Consider the following 7,605-nt stretch of genomic DNA (forward strand, 5'->3'; position numbering starts at 1 on the left):
GTAAAAAAAAACAAAGAATGAATGAGCCTTAACCAATAAGTTTTTATTGGGTATTTAAAATGCTGTTTATTTTCAGCATTAATGTAGCTTCTCTCAGATAATATATCTGATTATTTCCAGAAACAATAAGGTGTGATGATGAGGCAGAATGACAGAACGAAGAAAAGTTGCTTTAATGTGACATAAAAGAGGCTTTGTTTACAAATCCTCTCTGTTGCACCTTTGCAGCCACGCTTCTCACACACTGAAGTAACTGGTAACGCTGATCATCACAATGTCAGCCATTTTTAAAGCGTTGTAAACATCCCTCTGATCCATAAGGTCCCTAAACTAGAATCCATTGCTTTGAGGTTCTGCAGAACTTTAGCCCGCATTGCTAGCATGTTTAAATCTCATTTTACTATGCACAATGACAATAAAGCCATTCTATTCTATGTTAGCAGATGCTAAGCGCATTAGCCTATTAGCTGCTGCCGTGTTTCATTGTCCATCTTATTTATCTGAGCCGCTAAAAAGCACAGCAATCCACGTTTTCGTATCTTACTGGCAGCAACATGGCTCAGAGTTTCTGTCTGGTATCCATTTCAAGTAAAAACTACATAGTTCAAGTCTCATAACAACAGAACAAGCTGCCTCTGGCTGCAGTCTTCCTGTTGTCTTGTGTTGTGTTCAGCTGCTCAAAGAGGCTCCGTGTTCTCTGCTGCCAACTAGCGGTCGGAGGGTGAAGTGGACAACAAGAGTCAGACGCTGAAGGACGCTCATAAATAATTAAATAAATATCGATCTGGCAGCATTTTGAATCGATACAAGTATTGCCAAATGACGTATTGCGATATATTGCCGAATGGATTATTTTTACACCCTTACGATAGTTCAATAATTCAAAATTCTGTCAGGATATACAGTATATTTCATTCTTTATTGGAATTATTTTTATTCTTTATGAGTTTGATATTTCCTTTGATCTTTTGTCCATTTTCCACAACCATAGACTTTTCTGTCTGTCAAACACTCAGATGAGTGAGATGATGGAAACAAATTCACTTTGATGCAGACTCCTGTCTATTTATTTACTTTCAATCCAGTAAACCCAATAAATAATATTAATTTTATTGATGACAACTATTTTTTATTAGGAATCAGCTGTTAGTTTGGTGCGGGTCTGGAATCATAAGCGTTGAGTCTACAACCCGCCCCCGCCTAGAATAGTGGGGGCGCCCTGACACAAATCTAATTATTTTTTCCTGGAAATTGGGGGTCTTAGTCTAGGGAGATAAAAGGATTTGTTTTTCGTTTTTGGGCGCTCACATGTCCACTATGAGTCCCCTATGTCCCCCACTGACCGTCTTTCCAGAAAAACATTCCATCCCATAACAGACTCTGGTCAGCGTTCACAGCTGCAGACACGCCCCCTCCTCGCGTTCACGCTGCTCTCTTCCTCCTGCCCGTTCTGACGGTGTTAAAGGCACCACGGATATGTGGGTGGGTGGGTGGGGGGACATTCTGTGTCCCCCATGTCTATGCCTTCGAGCATAGGTGACCGGTCCCCCTCTCTCGGTCTTTCTTTGGAGATGAGTCACTAACCCATTGAGTTCAGTACCATGTGGATCCACCTTTTGCAGCGATTACAGCTTCAACTCTTCTGGGAATGTTGTCCACAAGGTTGAGGAGGGTTTGTGACCTTTCTTCCAAAAGGTCATTGGTGAGGTCACACACTGATGTTGGTGGAGAAGGCCTGGTGTTCTATGGAGTTCAGGTCAGGACTGTGTGCAGGCCAGTCCAGGTCATCACACCAGACTTTGTCCTCCATGTATTCATGGACTTTGTTGGAAGAGGAAGGGATCCAGTCCACACTGCAGCACCTGGCAGATGGAGCCCCACCCTGGAAGATTCTTAGAGGCAGAAACACACGACAGTGAAAATGAAAAACACAAACGTCCTGAAAATATCATTTCCTACCAATAAAAAGAGAACAGCAGAGTGTACCTGTCCTCTGGAGCTGGAACAGTGTTTGCTGAGGATGGTGCTGATCTGTGGGTCCTGGATCGAACGTCTGTGTGTAGCGTTTGACCCAATTGTTCAAATCCCACATCCTCACTCTGGAAAAGTCGACTCTGAAAATCCAGCAGCTGAAGGTTCAGGTGCTTCATCACATGATGAGTGGAAAAATACACACATTTCAGGTGAGTCTAAACATTTTCTGTCACTGATTCCTGCTGAAAAAACAAAACAAGAATTTTAGAATTAGATTGGGTATTTAAAACAAGCCCAAAAAGTACTTTGAACCTTGCTCCGTGTACATCTAGATACTTTTAAGAAGCTTCTTAACAATAAAAACTAATAAAAGTAAACTTGGAATTTTTGATTCAGGAAAAATCTTTTTTTTTTTTTAAATCCTGTATTCAATCAGTCTTAGTTTTATATCACAAAAACCAAACCTAAGAACAAATGTAACCGACCGCTAGTTCCATCTTCGGCACAATATGGCCGAAGGTGCAGATGGTGGTTCAGCTTGCTCTCCTGCTGCTTTAGCACATCAACCTAGACTCAAGCCTGAGGTTTACAGAACTGTGGATGGCAAAACAATTGTGGAGGATGAACTCTTACATTTCCTTGCTGTAAAAAGCAGAACTTTAAGTCTGGAGGAAATTGTGTTACTAGTTGCAAACACCTTTGACTCTGAATGGATTGAGGCCTCCAAGAGAGTGCTGTTTGAGCTCTGCCCGACAACGCAGCGAAATATAACGCACAAAGGAGCGCAAAAAGACGTGAATAATTTGAAAAGTTGTCTGAAAGTCTTAAATGAATGTGGGGAAAGTATTCCGCGATATGTATCGCATTACTTGGAGGACTTGCCACCTGTTACATTTACGAGTCTGGATGTTTGCGGCCTGCTGAGGAGAGTGGATAGGTTACATGCTGACGTCAGCGCTATGGGATGCGCGCTACAGCTTCAAGTGGATGAGTGTGCTGATCTTCGTGCAATCACCACTGACGTGAATCATCTGGTGTATAGTTTGGAAACGGAAATGGCTCACGGCAGTGATCAGCGTGTCTTTGGTGCTGGCCTGGGGGCTAAAGGAGGTGGATCAACGTCAGCGACCCCGCAGGCCCCTAGAGCTACCGGTGCGGCGAAAAGTGGGTGTGTCGGTGAGCAGGATGGGAATCCCCACTCTTCGACGCAACACCTGCCCCTTCAAAGTTCTCTGCACGTTCCTCCGCCCAAGGATGGAGAAATGTTGGAGAAATCCCTGTCCTCGGAATACACAGGGATACATCCGGATCCCCGAAATGGAGCGACGTTGTAAAAAAAGGCAAAAGGCAAATGAAGAACAAAAAGGTCCAATGAACAGCCGCACCCGGAGTTAAAAAACCGGGTAAAAATATAATCGTGGGCACCGGAGCAGCAGAGAATATCCGTATGGTCACCACAAAAATGGTGAGTGTTTTTGCTTCAAAATTCTCTCCAGATCTTGATCCAGAGACATTATCGGATTATCTCAAGAGGCAACTTGGCCGGGAGGTGATGTGCCAGAGGCTGAACACTGTTAATAGATATGCATCCTTCAAAGTCTCAGCTGAGTGCAATAATGTGGCTGACATGTATAACCCAGAAATCTGGCCAGCTGGTACTTATGTGCGGCGATTCTTTGAACCACGTAAAGTTGGTGTCACTGGTTTAAACAACGCGCTTCCAAGCAAGCTGAGGGGTGGGGCTTCACCTCCTAGTAGCGCAGCAGTGCCTTAAAGCTGAACTTATGGATTTAAGAGTACTCTCCTACAACTGTCGTGGCCTGCGTTTGGGTCAGAGTGCAGAGGACCGATCCCACAGAGTTGTTGTAGACCAACTGTTGGAAAAATGTGATGTGCTTTGTTTACAAGAGACCTTTTTAACAAAGCAGGACTTGGAGGGATTAAACTCAATACATGAAAATTTCCATGGGGCTGGGGAGTCCACGAGGGATATTTGTGATGGAATAATTATAGGTCGGATATCTGGGGGAATAGCCATCCTCTGGGATAAAAGACTTGATTCCTCCACTCAAAAAAAGGAAATTACCAGCCAATTAAAATAACGAAAAACTAACTTGTCATTTCAACCAGAAAATTTTATGTTTGTAAATCTTACGTGAATGGATCATGTCGATTGTACATAAAAATAATCCATTTAAAAGTTACTAATTTCAATCATGTTGATCCAACATGATACCATTAAATTGGATGCATTAGTAATCGCAAGGAATTGTGGGATACCATTTTCTTTGTCTATCTGGGCAGATTGGGGTCTAAGTGTGAGTTTTTGTCCCTGGGTTTTTTTGTCTAGCTGTTTTACTCTGTTTTAACTAGTGATTTAAACTGTTATGTTTATTTATTTTTTTGCACCATGAGTTAAAGTTTGGTAGAGGATGATGACCAACCCCCCTGTGTGGCATATTGTTAATGTTCCAACACTAAAGTCAGAGTTTGCTGCATTTGAGCTCCTGTCATGTGATGTGGGACTTTGCTGGGTAATTCATGTCTTTGATGTGAAAATTAAAAGACCCATTGGTTGTAACTTTGGAACAACGTATCAATTACAGATAAATAAATAAAATTAAGGAAAAAATAGAAATTTAAGATAAATAAACTTAATTTACTTAGGTGTGACCAATTGAAGTGATTCAATTAAATTGGATCAACTTTTTTCTTTTTAGAGTTAGCAACAATGTCAATTTAAAGTTGGGTGAAACTGCTCTATTTAAATTGAATCAACATAAATTTATTAGTTTGAACCTAAATACATTAAGTAGGACCAACATGATTCATTTTTGTTCAAGTAACGCAATCTAATCATGTGGAAATCCTTTCCATAAATTTTTTTATGTTCATTCAAAGTGAACGTTTTTTGAATGTGTATAAATATCATTAGGCTGGAAGTGGACTGGTGTATAGCTATACACTTAACACAGAATGGCAAGGAATGTGTCATCCTTAATGTGTACACCCCCTATGAGTGTCATCAAAATGAAACCGAGTTTCTTAATAGGCTTAAAGGTCTTCATGAAATAAATACACCATGGTGAAAAACTGCAACATGGAATAAAACAAAGCTACTTTGGAAAATATTGATTTTGAAATCCAAGGTTCTGAAAAAAGAAGTAAAATTATAATAATATTTGACATGAATAAAACGAATATTTTAAAATGCTTTTTTTAAATAATCAACAGGTTTTTAAAGCAAAATGAAATATATTGAATAATATAATGGCTAATTTAAAATCAGTGTGCAGGTTTTTCACCATTTCATGGTCTTTTTATATATTCATGAGAGATTTATTGGTTGACTGTGTATTTGCATGAGGTCACATTTATTTATTTAATCAAATATTTATTTATTTAATTATGAACAGTATAGGACTCCATAGACATGCATATATCAGTACATTTATGTTAATGTCTTGGCCATGGTTTTCCGATGTCCCAAAAGGGTTGAACAATAGTGACAGGTCTGAGAGGACAAACCACAGAGGGAACAACTCCAACAGTTTCCTGCTCTCCCTGGTTTAAGTTAGACTGTCGTCCAATATCCACAGCATCCTGCACACAAAGAAAAAAATGTATTTAAGACAGTTAAAATGTGTTAAAACACACACCTTAAATGACACTCAGTAGCTGCATATTGTGAGAGTTAAGTTCCTGTGTTAACCTGCAATCTTTAAGGTTGAGAATAAAATGGTTTTGGAATACAGTTCAGAATCAGAAAAACTTTATTGATCCCACCCGTGGGAAATTTGCTCTGGTACCTCAAATAAAAATTGTGTTTCTGAATCATAATTTTACTTTTATTTATTTTTTAAAATGGGGATTAACTTGAGCCCAAACTAGGAAAGGTGTCACTTTCTTGCAGCAATGTGTTGCTTTGTTGTTCAATTCATCTGTAATCCCTAAGGAAATATTGAGAAACCTTATATATACATGAATGTACTTCTTAAAAAATATTGAGAAACCTTGTAGGTTATAACATATTTGATTAACCCTAGTGACAATCCACGGGCAATTATTCCCAGGTTGACATGACCGATCCTGACACTGTGTTAAAAAAAAAAAAGGAAAAAAAAAAAAAATCGACTTTGTTTAATCCATAAGTCATGAAAAGAGCTGGAAACCCCGCTGGCATTGAGCTAGCTAGCATGCTAACACGGGAGGACAATGGTGATAGTTTGTCATGCAACATCTAACTTTCTAACATCTTTTTTCACTAGCAGCTACTGGTGGAGCTCCTCATCTGATTGTGCTGGCGTCCTCTGGTTAAATAAAGTACAAGTTTGATCGTTTAATATAGTAAAAGATATGAAAAACATGAAAACTTACCGGCACATTCTAAACTGGTCTGTTGACGTAAGACTGTGTTATTCGGCAGCCAATGAGCTTCTGGATATCAGGGATGTCCCGCCTCCCCTCCCCTTGACTGACATGACACTGTTTTTACGTGTCGACAGGTTTTAGAATCAAAACCGCAAATAATAAAAGAGCAACTCAAAAAATAAAAGCGCAACTCAAAAAGATAATTTCAAAATAAAACTGCAACTCAAAAACATGATTTCAGAATGGCGAGAAAACAAATCGGCAGCTGAGAAATAGGATTGTGCTTTGGGGAAAGGCTTTTGGTTGCAAATTGTAGGTTTTGGTTCTCAATTTATGCATTTTGATTCGCAGATTTGGGGTTTTGATGCGCGGTTTTACTGTTTTGATGCGCAATACTTTAGGCGCTAATTTGACACCATACCTGTCCTGCTCTATTTAGAGGGAGAATCCATTTGAAGTTTGGCCCAGATGTGGATGTGGTGCCTCATCCATTTTATCCCTTGGAGCTGGAAGGTCGCTTGCAGCTACAGCAACTGGCTAGGTGGAGTCAATGAGTGTCCTCGGCCTCATTTGTTGGTTTTTCTGCCGCCGCTGAAACCTGAAATGAATCAAAGGTATTATGATAATGTTGGAAAAGTCTGTGAAATGGAAGAAAATAACGAGCTGTGCTCACCACTGAAGGAGTTTCCTCTGATTGAGCTCAAACAGCTGGATCATGGATCCATCAGCCTCTGCTCTACATCCTGGATATGGTAGTAATCCGTGAGGGTTTTGGACCACCTCCAACCTTTTTGGTGGGAGTCTTATGTAATCTGCTAAGCTTGATGCATACAGCCTCAACATGTTGTGAATTTGGGCTATACAAATAAAACTGAATTGAACCAAGCGGCTGGTGCTTGGCCACTGAGCTGGACCCCAGGATGTCCACTGAGACACCTTTTGACACTTTCCACTCCTGGTGTCACCCCGGAGCGTTTTGGTGCCTTAAAGCGGCCGTGTGTAAGTTGAGGCTGGTGCCGGGGCTGGTAGTTGACCCGCTCTTTATCCACATCCAGGAGAGCCGTCCATGATCCAATGACCTCTGTAACTTGTGGGTCAGTGAGGTAAGGAGTCCCACCGAGTAAGAAGCCAGATCCTTGACTTTGTCCCAGCCAGCTATGCCATCGGGTCCAACAACAGCCCACTAATAAATGCAAAAGAATGTTAGGAATGGGACTGAAATGAAAGGACGGCCCTTTAAACAGATTAAAACGTCTCACC

The 7,605-nt window shown here is 40.6% G+C and overlaps 1 long non-coding RNA gene across 2 annotated transcripts; it reads right to left on the reverse strand.

The window, feature by feature from the left end:
* Positions 1-1,075: 1,075 nt before the first annotated feature.
* Positions 1,076-7,558, reverse strand: LOC105358128. 2 transcript variants are annotated; one of them, XR_002873236.1, is made up of 5 exons: positions 7,019-7,558; positions 6,767-6,943; positions 5,424-5,577; positions 1,987-2,144; positions 1,076-1,892 (listed from the first exon to the last, which is right to left on the reverse strand). It is a non-coding gene; the product is annotated as an uncharacterized LOC105358128 (long non-coding RNA). The 2 variants fall into 2 exon arrangements; XR_002873237.1 differs by having other exon boundaries at positions 5,503-5,577; positions 7,019-7,557.
* Between the last annotated feature and the right edge of the window lie 47 nt (positions 7,559-7,605).

Source organism: Oryzias latipes, chromosome 4 (genome assembly GCF_002234675.1).
Source record: "Oryzias latipes chromosome 4, ASM223467v1".
NCBI lineage: Eukaryota > Metazoa > Chordata > Actinopteri > Beloniformes > Adrianichthyidae > Oryzias > Oryzias latipes.